The sequence below is a fragment of the Aegilops tauschii genome, chromosome 5 (assembly GCF_002575655.3).
Source record: "Aegilops tauschii subsp. strangulata cultivar AL8/78 chromosome 5, Aet v6.0, whole genome shotgun sequence".
Lineage (NCBI taxonomy): Eukaryota > Viridiplantae > Streptophyta > Magnoliopsida > Poales > Poaceae > Aegilops > Aegilops tauschii.
Window position 1 is genome coordinate 16,180,006 of NC_053039.3, and position 16,690 is coordinate 16,196,695.

Here is a 16,690-nt window from a genome sequence, read left to right on the forward strand (position 1 = left end):
CATACCTTGACAAGATTTTGAAGTAGTTCAAGATGGAACAGTCAAAGAAAGAATTCTTGCCTGTGTTACAAGGTATGATATTGAGTAAGACTCAAAGCCCGACCACGGCAGAAGATAGAAAGAGAATGAAAGTCATTCCCTATGCCTCAGCCATAGTTTCTATAAAGTATGCCATGCTATGTACCAGATCTATTGTATACCCTACACTGATTTTGGCAGGGGAGTACAATAATGATCTAGGAGTAGATCACTCGACAGCGGTCAAAATTATCCTTAGTGGAATATGGATATGTTTCTCGATTATGGAAGTGACAAAAGGTTCGTCGTAAAGGGTTATGTCGATGCAAGTTTTGACACTAATCTAGATGACTCTTAAGTCTCAGTCTAGATACATATTGAAAGTGGGAGCAATTAGCTAAAGTAGCTCCGTGCAGAGCATTGTAGACATAGAAATTTGCAAAATACTTACGGATCTGAATGTGACAGACCCGTTGACTAAAATTATCTCACAAGCAAAATATGATCACACCTTAGTACTCTTTGGGTGTTAATCACATAGCGATGTGAACTAGATTATTGACTCTAGTAAACCCTTTGGGTGTTGGTCACATGACGATGTGAACTATGGGTGTTAATCACATGGTGATGTGAACTATTGATGTTAAATCACATGGCGATGTGCTCTAGATTATTGACTCTAGTGCAAGTGGGAGACTAAAGGAAATATGCCCTAGAGGCAATAATAAAGTTATTATTTATTTCCTTATATCATGATAAATGTTTATTATTCATGCTAGAATTGTATTAACTGGAAATATGATACATGTGTGAATACATAGACAAACAGAGTGTCACTAGTATGCCTCTACTTGACAAGCTCGTTGATCAAAGATGGTTATGTTTCCTAGCCATAGACATGAGTTGTCATTTGATTAACGGGATCACATCATTAGGAGAATGATGTGATTGACTTGACCCATTCCGTTAGCTTAGCACACGATCGTTTAGTATGTTGCTAATGCTTTCTTCATGACTTATACATGTTCCTATGACTATGAGATTATGCAACTCCCGTTTACCGGAGGAACACTTTTTGTGCTATCAAACGTCACAACGTAAATGGGTGATTATAAAGGTGCTCTACAGGTGTCTCCAAAGGTACTTGTTGGGTTGGCGTATTTCGAGATTAGGATTTGTCACTCCGATTGTCGGAGAGGTATCTCTGGGCCCACTCGGTAATGCACATCACTATAAGCCTTGCAAGCATTGTGACTAATGAGTTAGTTGCGGGATGATGTATTACGGAACGAGTAAAGAGACTTGCCAGTAACGAGATTGAACTAGGTATCGAGATACCGACGATCGAATCTCGGGCAAGTAACATACCGATGACAAAGGGAACAACGTATGTTGTTATGCGGTTTGACCGATAAAGATCTTCGTAGAATATGTGGGAGCCAATATGAGCATCCAGGTTCCGCTATTGGTTATTGACCGGAGACGTGTCTCGGTCATGTCTACATAGTTCTCGAACCCGTAGGGTCCGCACGCTTAACGTTACGATGACAGTTTTATTATGAGTTTATGTATGTTGATGTACCGAAGGAGTTCGGAGTCCCGGATGAGATCGGAGACATGACGAGGAGCCTCGAAATGGCCGAGACGTAAAGATCGATATATTGGACGACTATATTCGGACTTCGGAAAGGTTCCGAGTGATTCGGGTATTTTTCGGAGTACCGAAGAGTTACGGGAATTCGTATTGGGCCTTAATGGGCCATACGGGAAAGGAGAGAAAGACCCCAAAGGGTGGCCGCACCCCTCCCCATGGGCTAGTCCGAATTGGACTAGGGAGGGGGGCGCCCCCTTCCTTCTTTCTCCTTCCCCCTTCCCTTCTCCTACTCCCACAAGGAAAGGAGGAGTCCTATTCCCGGTGGGAGTAGGACTCCCCCCTTGGGCGCGTCACCTCCCCTTGGCCGGCCCTCTCCTCCTTGCTCCTTTATATACGGGGGCAGGGGGGCACCTCTAGACACATTTGATATACGATATTTTAGCCGTGTGCGGTGCCCCCCTCCACCATATTACACCTCGATAATACCGTTGCGGAGCTTAGGCGAAGCCCTGCGTCGGTGGAACATCATCATCGTCACCACGCCGTCGTGCTGACGAAACTCTCCCTCAACACTCGGCTAGATCGGAGTTCGAGGGACGTCATCGAGCTGAACGTGTGCTGAACTCGGAGGTGCCGTGCGTTCGGTACTTGATCGGTCGGATCGTGAAGGCGTACGACTACATCAACTGCATTGTGATAACGCTTCCGCTGTCGGTCTACGAGGGTACGTGGACAACACTCTCCCCTCTTGTTGCTATGCATCACCATGATCTTGCGTGTGCGTAGGAAATTTTTTGAAATTACTACATTCCCCATCAGTATTAACCAGAAACTTAGTACATGTGTGAATACATAGACAAAACAGTGTCCCTAGTATGCCTCTACTTGACTAGCTCGTTAATCAAAGATGGTTATGTTTTCTGACCATAGACATGTGTTGTCATTTGATGAACGGGATCACATCATTAGAGAATGATGTGATGGACAAGACCCATCCGTTAGCATAGCATAATGATTGTTTAGTTTTATTGCTATTGCTTTCATCATGACTTATACATGTTCCTCTGACTATGAGATTATGCAACTCCCGAATACCAGAGGAACACCTTGTGTGCTATCAAACATCACAACGTAACTGGGTGATTATAAAGATGCTCTACAGATGTCTCTGAAGGTGTTTGTTGGGTTGGCATAGATCGAGATTAGGATTTGTCACTCTGTGTATCGGAGAGGTATCTCTGGGCCCTCTCGGCAATGCACATCACTATAAGCCTTGCAAGCAATGTGACTAATGAGTTAGTCATGGGATGATGCATTACGGAACGAGTAAAGAGACTTGCCGGTAATGAGATTGAACTAGGTATGATGATACCGACGATCGAATCTTAGGCAAGTAACATACCGATGACAAAGGGAACAACGTATGTTGTTATGCGGTTTGACCGATAAAGATCTTCGTAGAATATGTAGGAGCCAATATGAGCATCCAGGTTCCGCTACTGGTTATTGACCGGAGATGTGTCTCGGTCATGTCTACATAGTTCTCGAACCCGTAGGGTCCGCACGCTTAACGTTCGATGACGATTTGTACTATGAGTTATGTGATTTGATGACCGAAGTTTGTTTGGAGTCCCGGATGAGATCACGGACATGACGAGGAGTCTCAAAATGGTCGAGATGTAAAGATTCATATATAGGACGATGGTATTGGGACACCGGAAGTGTTCTGGGTGATACCAGGTCACCAGAAGGGGTTCCGGGCAACCTCCGGCAAAGATATGGGCTTAACGCATGGGCCATGTAGTAAGGGAACACACCAGCCCACAAGGGGCTGGTGCGCCCCCTATAGGGCCAGCCACGTGGGGAGAAAGGGAAAGGAGAGGAGGAAAAGGAAAGTATGAAGTAGGACTCCTACTTCCTTTCCCTCCCCCCTCCTTCCTTTCCCCTTGTCCAAATATGGTAGGGGGGCAAATTGGACTAGGGGCCCAAGTAGGATTCCTCCTACTTGGGCGCTCCCTATGCAGCCTCCCTCCCTCTTCCTCCTTTATATACATGGGGAGGGCACCCCTAGAACATACATCAATTGTTCCTAGCCGTGTGCGGCGCCCCCCTCCCCAGTTAACACCTCGGTCATATCGTCGTAGTGCTTAGACGAAGCCTTGCACCGGTAATTTCATCATCACCGTCGCCACGCCGTTGTTCTGACAAAACTCTCCCTCGTCCTCAACTGGATCAAGAGCTCGAGGGACGTCATCGTGCTGAACGTGTGCTGAACACGGAGGTGCCGTACGTTCGGTACTTGGATCGGTTGGATCATGAAGACGTTCGACTACATCAACCCCGTTACTAAACGCTTCCGCTTTCGGTCTATGAGGGTAAGTGGACACACTCTCCCCGCTCGTTGCTATGCATCTCCTAGATAGATCTTGCGTGATCGTAGGTAAATTTTTTGAAATACTGCGTTCCCCAACAAGGAGTGCCAAATCCAGAGGTTGTGTGTGGCCACCGCCTCAAGTAGACCCGGGACGTCAGCCGGCCGCCACGCCGTTGTTGTCCATCCGGGCGCCATGGTCCAAACCGGCGTCGCCACGATCCAGATCGGTATCATACCCTCGAGATGAGGCGTCCCGGGTCACCAGTAGACCCGGGAGGGGTGGCAGTACCTCCTCCGTCGCCGTCGGACGCACGGGCTTTCCCGGCGTCGACTACCGGCGGCGGCGGAGGGGGGAGGCCGGGAGGACTGGCGGCTAGGGCTAGGGCCCCTCGGTCACACGCGCGGAGGCGTCGGAGGGGGAGTAGAGGAGGGGACGGGCAGCCTGTTAATCTTATATATAGGTGTACTCGATCAGACCAACCAATTTAATTTGAGCAGATATTTACTGAATCACCTTTCAGTTAATCCTTACATGCAGGAGGAAAACATTGTACCACAACATCGCTAATATTTCCTCTTCCTTTTCTTTTCTTATTTAATTAACGTGCAACCCCATGCAAGCTGATTGGCATGCTAACATCCTGCCGTAACGTGCGGCGCATCGTCTAGTTGATAATACAATTGACGTCCTAACTTAAACAATATATACACATCATCAGACGAAACGTAAATGTGTACATCTTTATTATGGCAATTATACTAACAAGACTCGAGCTCAAAAAGCTGACACGTCAAGACCGTTCGTCCTTAAAAACTAAAAAAACATCCATGTCATGCATATATAAATTATATGTATATTATTCGCGGTCGTGCATGATATCGGCTTCTTCAATGATATGTGGCCATGCCGCTATGGAACAGTTGTAGAGGTCTTTATCGCCCGTGTTGAGCGGTTTGTACTTGTCACCCATCTTTACCGCCTCGTGAAATTTATCCATCAAATGTCTCCTCTTTTGGCGGACAATGGGCACGGTAAGTTCGCCACGGTAGATGATGGGTGACGGGACCTTTTTGAACTTCCATATGAGCTCCAGCACCGGTACGTCCCTGCCTTTGTATTTCTTCTTCCTTCGGAGTATCCCATCAGCTTCAATTAGCCAGCACTCATCGCTAGAGTGCCAGTAGTTGTACGGAGCCCTCGGCCCCTGCTTCGTCTTGCTTAAACAACTGAGATGAACTTCTTCCATAGCTTACATTTTTCTTTTACTGTTATTACTAGGTGATTTACCCGCGTGTTGCGGCGGGAATTTAAAGATTAATTCCAGATGAATTATGTATGATGAAAACGATCTAAATCAAAAGCTAATATTTTTTTAATACAGAAATCTTTCACACTTGCACTGTATGTGAACAAAGAGTATGCATGTGGTTTGCATGGGGCTACAAAATAATGTTAGTGGATGTGGTTTGCATGGGGCTACAAAATAATGTTAGTGGATGTGGTTTGCATGGGGCTACAAAATAATGTTAGTCGATGCTTACATGGCACACTTGGTCGCACACTTGGTGAGATGGAGAGCCGCATGTTGAGAGAATTAGAGTTAATGGGGATTAACTATTTAGGAATTGTAGATTCCCAACCCCAAAATAGAAGAATTGGTAGAACAAACAATGGTACAAATATGTCCAGTAAAGTTTTATGTTCTGAACTGTCTGAATTTCAGCAACAAACTGAGACATTACTAGTACTACAACAGAAATAATAATCACCAACTTGTACAAAGCACACACAGGTTGAAAGTGAAAACCCAGAATTCTCACCTGAGATCGGACAGTGTTTCCCATCAGCAACGCTGGTTTGGTTGGAAACTGTCTGAGATGTAGAGTCAACTTCCTGCTCTGATTCAAAAACATTTGGTGCCTCCAAATGGTAACCAGAAGCAAGCTCAAATAAGTCATCACTCCTGGTGTCATCTATATTGAATAGATTCTTGGTAGAAGTCACTTGATCCATTAGTAATGTGACATGCTCCTGACTTGTAGACACTTGATAATTTGTTGGAACCTCAGTGGCACTCTCTCTGTTGCAGATTTCCTCTTGTTGTTCAGGCCTCGCCTCACAGGAAGAATCCAATGCACTGCCCTTAACTAAAATGCCTTTACTGCAGTTGTCCTCAGCAATGGACTTGAGCATGCCGTCGACATTAGTAACAGCCAGATCATTCTGATAACCAGGTACAGAGCATACTGAATTTACCAAGCAAGAATTATCAACTGGCAGCTGAACACCTGAAGTATCTTGAGCAGACAAGTTCTGTGAAGAGCGCTCTGTGGAGTGATCAGTTCACGTATTTTCAGTATGAATTAGCTTCACCTTATCTCCAGAATTAGATATTGTTTCAGATCCAATAGGATATGATTCTACAATTTCTTCTCTTGGCGATACTTCAGACATGCAATCCAGAACGTCCATACCATCTTTAAAGAAACTGCCCACCTTCCTGGAACATGCAGATTGGGATTCTGGGTCGGACATAAGCGGAGAGCACTTCTAAAGAGATGAGGGATTTAAATCACCAATAAACTCACAACTGCCAGATGTTTTATCAGATTTGCTGTCAACCACAATATTTGTATTGTTGCTGTCAATGTCTGCTGAGCAGTCACCTGTACTCTGCAGGTTTAAGCCATCTTCACGCCCAACCAATCCAGGAGTTATATTCTCCGCATAATATTCAGCTTCGTTTTCAACTTCGGATCCAGCAGGAAAATCAGTCATGCTTGATTCTCTTGAAAACTGATATTTGCACGTGTCATATCTTTCAAGAGAGATTACATCTGCAGCCACACTTGAACCCACTGAGCCTTTATCCAGATTCTTGATTTCCATAGGAACATCTGACTCACGTGCCATTGCTGCACCATCTTCCGGATCTGATTGATGAAGAAAAGAAGATGCATCCTGGTACTCCTCAAGACAATCTTCTCGTTCAGTTGGGTGTGCAACTGCAAGCGGTCCAATTCCAGTGAAACTTTCAGGCACTTTATGTTGGATTCCATTGGTGCTAGGCCTTTCTGAATCAGTTCCATTGCCTTCATCTGCAGTTTCAGAAGAATTATTGGGAATCAGGCCGGTTTCAATGTAGTCACTGGTGATGGCTTGAATTCTAGCAGCATTAGGAGAAGCATGTTCTGTAAAAACAGTGAATCACTAGGTCAGCACACACACGCTGATATATGAATAAAAAGGTAGAATGGTTAAATACAATGGCATGTGGGAATAGCCAGAAACAACTGAAAAAAAGGCATGGCAGTATTTCTACTAGGAATAAACATTGGTAAAATTTGAAGGCATGTTTAACACAACACAATAAATGAGTATGAAAGAATAAAGAAAATTAGATGGGCAGAAGAAAGAGGGTAAGGTGGATTGTTGTAGTTAGCAGGAAAGGCAAAATCAAAGTCATACTGACAAGTCTAACTAGAGTAACACAGTCAAGACAACTAAAGATAATTGGTAGTGCAAAATGTAACTGATGTTTGCAAACTTGAACAAACAGTAAAAATAAAACAGACGCTACAATTGGATGTTGTCTCCTAGGACCTACAGTTGTTAGTAATTTTTTAGTGGCGATGGTATCCTGCAATGATATGCAATGATGGACAAAGGGCACTGAATCCACAACTACACCTGAGATAAAAAGTTAGAATACAAAAGATAATTGCAATGCCTCTCTTGCAGCTAAGTTTGTAAAGCAGTCAGAAGCAACTAACTGCAAAAACATGCCTGAAATGACATTGCTTTTTTTAAGATGAAATGACATTGTTAATATAGGGGACAAAGCTAAAAAACGGGCTTTCAAATAAATAAATGGGCAAGCCTGAAAAACACCTAATAGTAGCTGATTGTACCATTGCAGAACCAAAGTCGTTAGAAACTTAACAGCATGGTGACTTCAGAACTGACAGGTACTAATACATGACAACAAGGACACATGTGAGAACAAGTAGGTATTAATAAATTATGGCAACAAATTTCAACACCACGAAATATGAGATGTTCCAAAGTAGATAGAATTAACAACGTGTGTGTACACAATGATACGTTCAAAACTTTGGGAGATAGGCACATAACTAATGAGATAGGCAAGGGCTTGCCGGATCAGATTAAGGTGTTGTATGACCTTGCTGACGGGCAGGGCTTGTCTACTGACGACTGGTTTAGGAGATACGCCCTCGAGGCCTCGCTCATGGACATTTACAAGAGCGAGGAGCTGTTCTGGCAGCGTCGAGGGGGTCAGAACTGGCTCCTTAAGGGGGATGCGAACACTGCCTACTTTCAGGGGATTCCTAATGGCCGCAGGCAGAAGTGCGCCATCCCTTTCCTCTGGAATGGAGATGTTCTTCTCGAAAGCCCAGAGGATATCTGCACCCATATTTACTCCTTTTATAAGGAGTTGTTCTCGGCCGAGCCGCGCGGAGGCGTCTCTCTCTGCGCTGACTTCTGGCCGCTTGCTGACCAGGTCTCCAATGCGAAGAATGCGGAACTTACTCTCCCATTCTCCCCTGAGGAGGTGGGTCGAGCGATTGCGTCTATGAAAGCTTGCTTGGCCCCAGGGCCGGATGGCCTCCCGGTAGTCTTTTTCCAGAAATTCTGGGAGATCTTACGCCTGGTCATTAATCCCATGTTTCATGAGTTCTATATTGGAACCCTGGACATGGCTAGGATTAACTATGGTGTCATATCTCTGATCCCCAAAGTAGTTGGGGCGACGGATATTCGGCACTTCCGCCCCATCACGGTGATCAACGTGTTGGAGCGGATCTTTGCGAAGGTTTGTGCAACTCGCTTATCCCCGGTGGCGGAAAGGATTGCTCACCCCCTTCAGTCCGCGTTCCTGAAGGGCCGACGGATCCATGACGGGATTCTTGCCCTTCACGAGATCGTCCACGAGGTGGCGTCGAAGGGGCTTAAGGGGGTCTTCCTCAAATTGGACTTCCAGAAGGCGTATGACCATCTGGATTGGTCCTTTTTGAGGTTGGTGATGGAGCGTCGAGGATTTGACGAGAGGTGGTGTTCCGGGATCATGCAACTGGTTAGATCTGGGAACACGGCGATCAACATAAATGGCGAGGTGGGACCCTTTTTTCAGGCTTCCAGAGGGGTAAAGCAAGGGGACCCTGTCTCCCCCTTGCTTTTTAACCTCGCAGTTGATGCCCTTGCGGGCATCTTAGATAAGTTTGTTGTCCGGCCACCTTAAGGGTGTAGTTAGTCACCTCATCCCGGATGGGGGGGGGGGGGGGTTACTCACTCGCAGTATGCGGATGACACCATGATTATGGTGGAAGGCTCGGACTCGGACATTGTTAATCTTAAGTTCCTTTTGCTCTGCTTTGTGGAAATGTCTGGACTTAAGATTAACTTTGATAAGAGCGAGGTGGTGGTCCTTGGCTATTTGGAGGCTGAGCAGCTTCGGATCGCGGATAACCTCAACCGTAGGTTGGCGTCATTCCCCATATCTTACTTGGGGATGCCCTTGGCTGAGTCCAGGATTTTGGTGAGTAGGTATGATCCGCTTGTGGGACGAGTAGCGTCCCGTGCGGAGCCCTGGTGGGGTAGGTTCACTTCTAAAGGTAGCAAAACTGTCCTCATTAGCTCTAACCTTGCCAGCCTCCCATTGTATATGATGGGGATGTACATCTTACCCGAAGGTGTGCATATGGTGAAGTGGGCTGACATTTGCTTGCCAAAGGACCGAGGTGGGTTGGGCATCCCTGCATCTCGCCGGATGAACGTTGCACTTATGTTGCGTTGGGTTTGGCGGATCTTGCGGGGAGATGGGGGTTGTGGCTGCAGCTGGTTGAGTCCAAGTACTTGCAGGGCCAACCCCTCATGGCTTGCTCACACTCGGCTGGGTCCCAGTTCTGGAAATCTATTATGGCCATCAAGGAAGAGATTAGGCTGGGTTTGCGTTTCTCGGTTTAACAATGGGTCTGGGACCCAATTTTGGTTGGACCCATGGCTTGAGGGCGAGCCTCTCCGCTTGCGGTTCCCGAGGCTCTTTGCGATTGTGATGACCCGGCCATTCTTGTATCCGCGGCTGCTTTGGAGGAGGGATGGAACATTGCGTTCCGCCGCTCATTCAGACCAGATGAGGTACGGGAATGGACAGACCTGAGGGAAGTAGTCCCTCTTCCTCTGTCCCAGGACCCTGACACTGTTTCTTGGAGCCTTTCTCCTTCGGGTGAATTCTCCGTTAGTTCGGCCTATCAGGCATTATGTCGTATGCCGGTTCTACGGTGACTATCCCCATTGTGGAAGGCACCGTTGCCCTTGAAGATTAAGGTTTTTGTATGGCAGCTCCTCCGTGACCGTCTGCCTTCGGGGATCGAGGTGTTGAAACGCCATGGTCCGGGCAATGGCCTTTGCCCTTTGTGCCATGTCCCGGAAACGGGAACGCACATTTTGTTCTCTTGCGTAGCAGCGCAGGCACTTTGGTGCTTTGTTCGTGAGGCTCTAGGGCTAGAGTGGGAGGCTCATGACCTTGCAGAGTTTCTGCAGGTTAGGGCCACTTAGGTTGGCCGTAAGCGCCGACTGTTCTGGCTCATCTTCGTGGCTATGATGTGGACTCTCTGGACTACTCGCAACAAGATGGTGATTGAGCGGGTGTTCCCGCTACGTGCTTCTGACTCTTTCTTCAAATTTCTTGCCTTCTTGCAGCACTGGCATCCGCTCACTAGGCCGAGGGATCGTGATCGACTTCAGCTATTCCTGGACGCCCTGGTGTCTACCGCGCGTCGGCTCTCCGACCGTTCGCATGTTTCGTAGCTTGCCCCTGAGGCCTTTTTGTTTCTTCTTCTTTCATTTGGGCGTCTTTGTGCTGTGGCCCCAGCATTTCTCTTTTATGACTGTGCATGAGATGTGGTTGTATGGACGTATGTTTTATCTATAAAAGCGGGACGAAAGCCTGTTTTGAGAACTAATGAGATAGGCACAGAACAAAACGCACATGTGACTAGGACAGCATGTGGTGGAAGACCACTAAGAGCAAACTAAGCAAAGAGAAACCAATGTAGAAACGACATGTTCTTCCAAGATATCCTACCCAACAGCACGACTAACTAACGACAGATATGTTGGATTTCGAGGACTGTCAGACTCGAGAAAGAATCCAATGCATCAACGCACAGAGAATTCTTATTTGCTTGCTGACAGCCAACATCAGGCCACCAACTTGCCATAAGACACGGAACGATAGTTAATCTAGGTAAGAGAAGGCGGAATGAGAAGGGCGATATGGCGGACGAGCTCGCGCGCTCCTGCTTCGTGGACGAATAGAACAGCGCGTTCGTGGTGGTCGCATTTAGTGCGGTGGAAATACGCGGTGGCGTCATTACGCATACGGGTTTGGACTCGTACGACGTGGAACGGATGAGGAACGGTGCTGTGACGGGAGTCAGCGTCATGTTCCAGCGGTACAGGATGCGCTGCCTTCCCATGTACCGGCGTGCGCACATGTCGTTTGCGATGTCACTGAAAAAGTAGGTAAAATCAGCAGCCCTCGGCCCCTCCAGTCAGGCAATAGATGTTTGTTCTCAAAGACGCCATTCACTTTTGGGTGCTTTCGGCTGCGCGGCGGAGAGGATCACCATGGCGGCGGCCGGGAATGGATTCTAGTTCCGATCAGATCCGAGTGCGCAGGTATTCTGGATTTACCCTCGCTTGATTTTCGGGATTATTCACTCTTTTGGTGTGAGTACATCTCAGGAACGTTGCCTTCTTCGGGCAGGTTCCCCTTGCCGGTGATTGGGGGCGGCGAGTACACGCCGGCGGCTCACACCGTCGCAGATCTGCTGAGCAAGGTAGCCGAGTCCGACATTGGTGAGGTGGGGGATGCGCCACCGGCGCTGCAGCTAGACCTGAAGGGCACAGGTTTGTGCGTCCATTAGCTTGACGGCGCCGGACTCAGAACAGTTAAAGGGCACAGACGTCGGGTTAGACAAGAGGTAAATCATGCGTGAACTATGCCCGACTGTACTGTTGGCATGTCTATACTGCAGTTGATCCTGTGATGCTGCAACTGCGTATGAGGACATATTAGTGAATTGAACGTACCTCTGAATTCTGATACGTACATAAGTACGTACTTATGTGTTGGGAGTAGTAGTTCCTCAAAGTTAAAATCGATGAGGCATGTGTGACTGCAATGATCTACTTGACACAGGGGTCATGTTGGACGGGCACCTACAGAACGGCCCCCCCTATGCTAGCAGAGTGTGCACTCTCGAGAAAACAATCACGGGATATGCAAAGAAGAAGACTCAAACTGTTGTAGTACCTGAAGTCGGCAGCATATTTGACTCACTGGGAGAAGTGTATGACTACAATCTGTACTCGGGAAATTGAATATGAAATTAGGCATGGAAAGAACAGACTGGACGTCAGAGAACCAAGTGCATGCAAGAGATAGTGTGTTGATGCTCAGTGAGTGTTTCTTCAATCTCTTATATTCAGAATTGGTAGTCGCTAACTCTGTGCATTCGGTTTATTTGGTTCGGTAAATAAGATATTTTTTGGTTTGTGCAATATCAATATTTCAGCAAGTATGGTGTGAAATTAAAATACGGTTTGGTTTCGGTATACACCAAACTATTTCAGTATAGTTTTGGTAGATACCAAATTAACAAAATTAGACGTGAATTTAGTAATGAGGCAACACTTTTGAAACCATTTGAAGACAGCTAGATACAGGATTAATGTGATTGTTGGCTGTGGCAACAGTGCCTTTGTTTGCTCACAAGGCAATTTTGAGACAAAGGGACCAATTCAGAGCCAAATGCAGGGTACCCTGTGAACCTAGTTAGCACACAAACTATCTTGTGCATGTAATTCTGCTGTCTGCAGTTCTGCCAATAACACAAAATTAGCAATACACATTTGACAAGCTTTGTGTAATTGAGCCATATTGCTGAGTCTGTTGCCAGTTTGTGTTAGGATACTCAGGAATCTCATATCTTTCAAATTCTCCAACACCAAACAGTAGGGCAGGTTAGGATCTGGTATATCACAACTCACAGCCATCCGAAGATCTGAAGAAATAAGAACACCAAAGATAAACTATTACCTGCAAGTTCTTCTAAATCCATAAAATCAAAGCGAAATAGCCAACATCAATGAAGTTGAGACATTTGTAAAGCACTATAATAGTAGTGAGCGATCTTTGCATTAAAGACTTGTGCCTTTATCTTTATGGACTATGGTGAAGGAATTCATGCAGCTTATTAGGCTGTGCGGGACGGTCAGAGAATGCGCCTAAGCAGGTCGGCGCCCGATGATGGAGAGGCGTAGTGTTGCAGCGAGTGCAGGGAGGGGAAGGGATCAGACGAGAGGGCGAGCCGGTCGCGCATCAGATGGCAGAGTGCCGCTGGAGGCTTGGTGGTGCAGCGCCAGTGAGCCAGTGGTGGCTGGTGAGTGTGCTGCTGCCATTGCTTGCGTGCGATGGTGCGTGTCTGGTAGGCGTCTACACAAGGCCAGGTTCCAGGTCGTTAGTGAGGCCAGGAATATGCATTGAGATTCCTGCAGTTGGTTTATTCTGGTAGGTTTGTGTGATTGTTTCGCATGGTGGCACACACATGTGCAGTACATTTGTCCCGAGGTTTCCGTTGTAAAAAGAATCCCCACATGTTGCAGAAAGTGTTATTCCGCACCATGAGCCTTACAAGCTGGAGCTTGACGGGCATGCCATGTTGAAAAACTATGGGCCAGATCTTGGCTTGAAGGCAAACAGGACGGGCACATCCGTCCGCATGATGCAGTTGAAAGACGACAAGCTTTACCCAGGAAGTGCTCCCCGTGGGCCGTGGCGGTGTTTGATGAACCTGAGTTTTCAGGTGAATACCGTTAGCACCTCCTTCAATCCCATTTGTCCAGTGCTTGATGCTTCGAATTATCGTAATTTACATTCTGTGAAAAATGCAGGATGAATTCATGTGTGGCCAAAAGAAACCTCACTGGGACAGGATATTCTGGATGTACAACAAGCAGAAACTCCAACACGACTTGCGCGAATGCTAAAATGTAAGTGAGCCTGCGAAGAGTGATGCACAGTATCATGACTGGAATGAACATGCGACGGTTTTCACATCATTTCTTTTTTCTAGTTCATGGTTGCCGCTGATAGTGGATGATGTCTGGTGCCTTTATGAGTTCGACATCAAACGCATAACTCTGTAGGTGATGGACCCAATGTTGGCATTGGCCCCGCTTAGGCAAATGATGAAGAAGCATGCCCGGACAAGCAAGCTTATTCTGCACAGCCTATGGTGATGTCTTCGTGAATTCTTTCCAGACTAGCATTTTCCTACTTTCTCATGCACTTACAAATACTCCCTCCGTTCCTAAATATTTGTCTTTTTAGAGATTTCAAATGGACTATCACATACGGACGTATATAGACATATTTTAGGGTGTAGATTCACTCATTTTGCTCCTTATGTAGTCACTTGTTGAAATCTTTAGAAAGACAAATATTTAGGAACGGAGGGAATACAACTCTGCATACATCCCAGCCGCAGCAGGTATTCCCTAGTGTTTGTGTTCTGGATTCCATTTCCGTGCTCAGCGGGCAGTTTTCTAGTACTGATCAACAACACAAATTGAAACATAGCGCTGACAGTGGGTTTTATGTGCTCCATTATATGCAAGAGTTCGATGGTGTCATGCTCAAGACGACTCCTCCCAACACCTGTAACTGTAAGTACCACATCTCGCCCCTGGAACCAGTGCCAGAGCAAATAAAAGCACAGTTTCTTTGTTGTTGAGAAAAAAACAAAAGAAAAATTACTTGGTATTTGAACATATCTTGCTCCTTCCATCCTTTGGCAGTTTGGCTCATCGACAGATCGTCTTGGCAGTTGCACGCAACAGCATGAGCAGATCGGTCCAGAACGTCGTGGCTGACTCTAGCAAACAGCTGTCCGCTATGCATGTGGGTCCGTCACAACCCTATACGGTCGACAATACCTGACCAGCCCATATCCCGAAGGAAACGAGCGCCTACCGATTCCAGGAGTATGCGAGCTCGTCCGCGCTTGCGGATTTTCGAGGCGGAATCCACTACTTTATCCAAAGCTGAAGATAGGTAACTCGAGCAAAGCTCAGATCTACAGTTCAAATTGCTCCACGTCGTACTTGGCACCCAAAAATATTGGCCCGAAGGCCCAAAACCAAGAGGAACAGCAAAGTGCCTGCGCTTTCAGCTTTAATGCTAAAGCATGAAATGAATCAATCAGATTATTATTATTACAGGCCCCCGCGGAAGTAGTATTTCCACTATTAACTCTTCTTTTTTTGTGGCGACAGTATTAACTCTTCAACGGAGGGACTGAGGAAAAAGGCTGGCTTTGCAAACCAACAAAAGGCACAGCATAATTACGGAGCACAACAGAAGCAAGCTATGCAATTAACAGAAGAAGTTATGCAAATTAGTTATGCGTTTACACAAATCAACAGTGTGATAATGGACAAACTGAAATGGCAGGGTAAGCAGATTGAGCAGTAGAGAGGAGCAGAGAGCACACACCTGCGTTCTCCGCCGATTCGACGCCTCCGTTAGCAGATCTGGGCGACGCAGAGCCTCCGCTCGCCGCGCCATTGCGAGGCTCCTCCCCATCTCCCCCAGCACCTGCAGCGCATCAAAACCCACGGAGGACCCAAAACCACCAACCAAGCCCAGACCAAACCAAACCAAATCAAAGCACCGCCGCGTCGCACGGCACGGGCCCATACTGACGGTTAGATACATCCTCTTTTATCCATTTTGATGACAAGTATTTTCGGACGAAGGGAGTATGTACCTAGCACGAGGTGGCCGGCTCGCCGTGGCCGATGACCGCACCACCGGAGACCATGGGCACTCGGAAAACGGCGGCGATGAGGAGGGGCCTCCCGTCCGCGCCACAATGCCGCCGGCATGGAGGCCCGGGCTCGGGTGTCGGGTACGCCGGTGAGGTCTCTAGGGACCGCGCGGTTGGGGACCGGCTTGGCTTCTGGTCATTGGTTCCGACGATGCCAAGTCCAAGATCCGAGTCACCGAGCCGCAAGTAGCATGCAGCTGGATAGGAGTCGTGTCTGTCCAGGCGCGCCGCCATGGGGTGCTGGTGGTGTTAGAAGGGAGAGAGAGATTTGATGGAATTGTTCATTGTATTGCTTGAGCCTCGTGGGCATATATATAGGAGTACATGATCTACTTGGAATGCAAGACAAGGCAGAATACTTCCTAGTTTATCCTATGTTTCCTAATACAATCACGTTACTCAACATCCCCCCACAGTCACAACGGTAGCGACGCAGACGGTGAGACTGGAGAGGAATCCGAAGGCAAGCCGACGGACACCCCCCCCCCCCACAGTCGTAATGGTCGACGCATCGCGGAGTCGTGGCCGGAATGGAAACCGACGAGGTTGCTCAAGCAAGGCGGTAGCCCTTTGTGCCGTTTGTCGTGGTAGCCGAGAGCATAGGTGGTGGAGCCGTGGTCGAGGTAGCTGTGCGAAGAATGCCGTGGTCGATGTCGAGTCGGGGTAGCCGTTGTCGAGGGAGTCGCTGTGGAGCCGCGGGCGCAAGGGGGCACCGAGTTAGCATGGGCGCAGTGGTGTCGAAGTAGTGGTGCGCCGGAAAGGAGATGTTGTTGACGAAGCGCCGCGGC

General features: G+C 47.4%; 1 long non-coding RNA gene across 6 annotated transcripts; it reads left to right on the forward strand.

The window, feature by feature from the left end:
• Positions 1 to 11,555: 11,555 nt before the first annotated feature.
• LOC109751874 (uncharacterized) lies at positions 11,556 to 15,546 on the forward strand. 6 transcript variants are annotated; one of them, XR_005755927.2, is made up of 9 exons: positions 11,556 to 11,688; positions 11,777 to 11,993; positions 12,212 to 13,582; positions 13,678 to 13,877; positions 13,966 to 14,064; positions 14,148 to 14,564; positions 14,654 to 14,739; positions 14,872 to 15,127; positions 15,349 to 15,546. It is a non-coding gene; the product is annotated as an uncharacterized lncRNA (long non-coding RNA). The 6 variants fall into 6 exon arrangements; XR_005755923.3 differs by having other exon boundaries at positions 11,557 to 11,688; positions 12,212 to 12,471; positions 13,253 to 13,582; positions 14,148 to 14,739; XR_005755924.3 differs by having other exon boundaries at positions 11,557 to 11,688; positions 12,212 to 12,471; positions 13,265 to 13,582; positions 14,148 to 14,739.
• Positions 15,547 to 16,690: the final 1,144 nt, after the last annotated feature.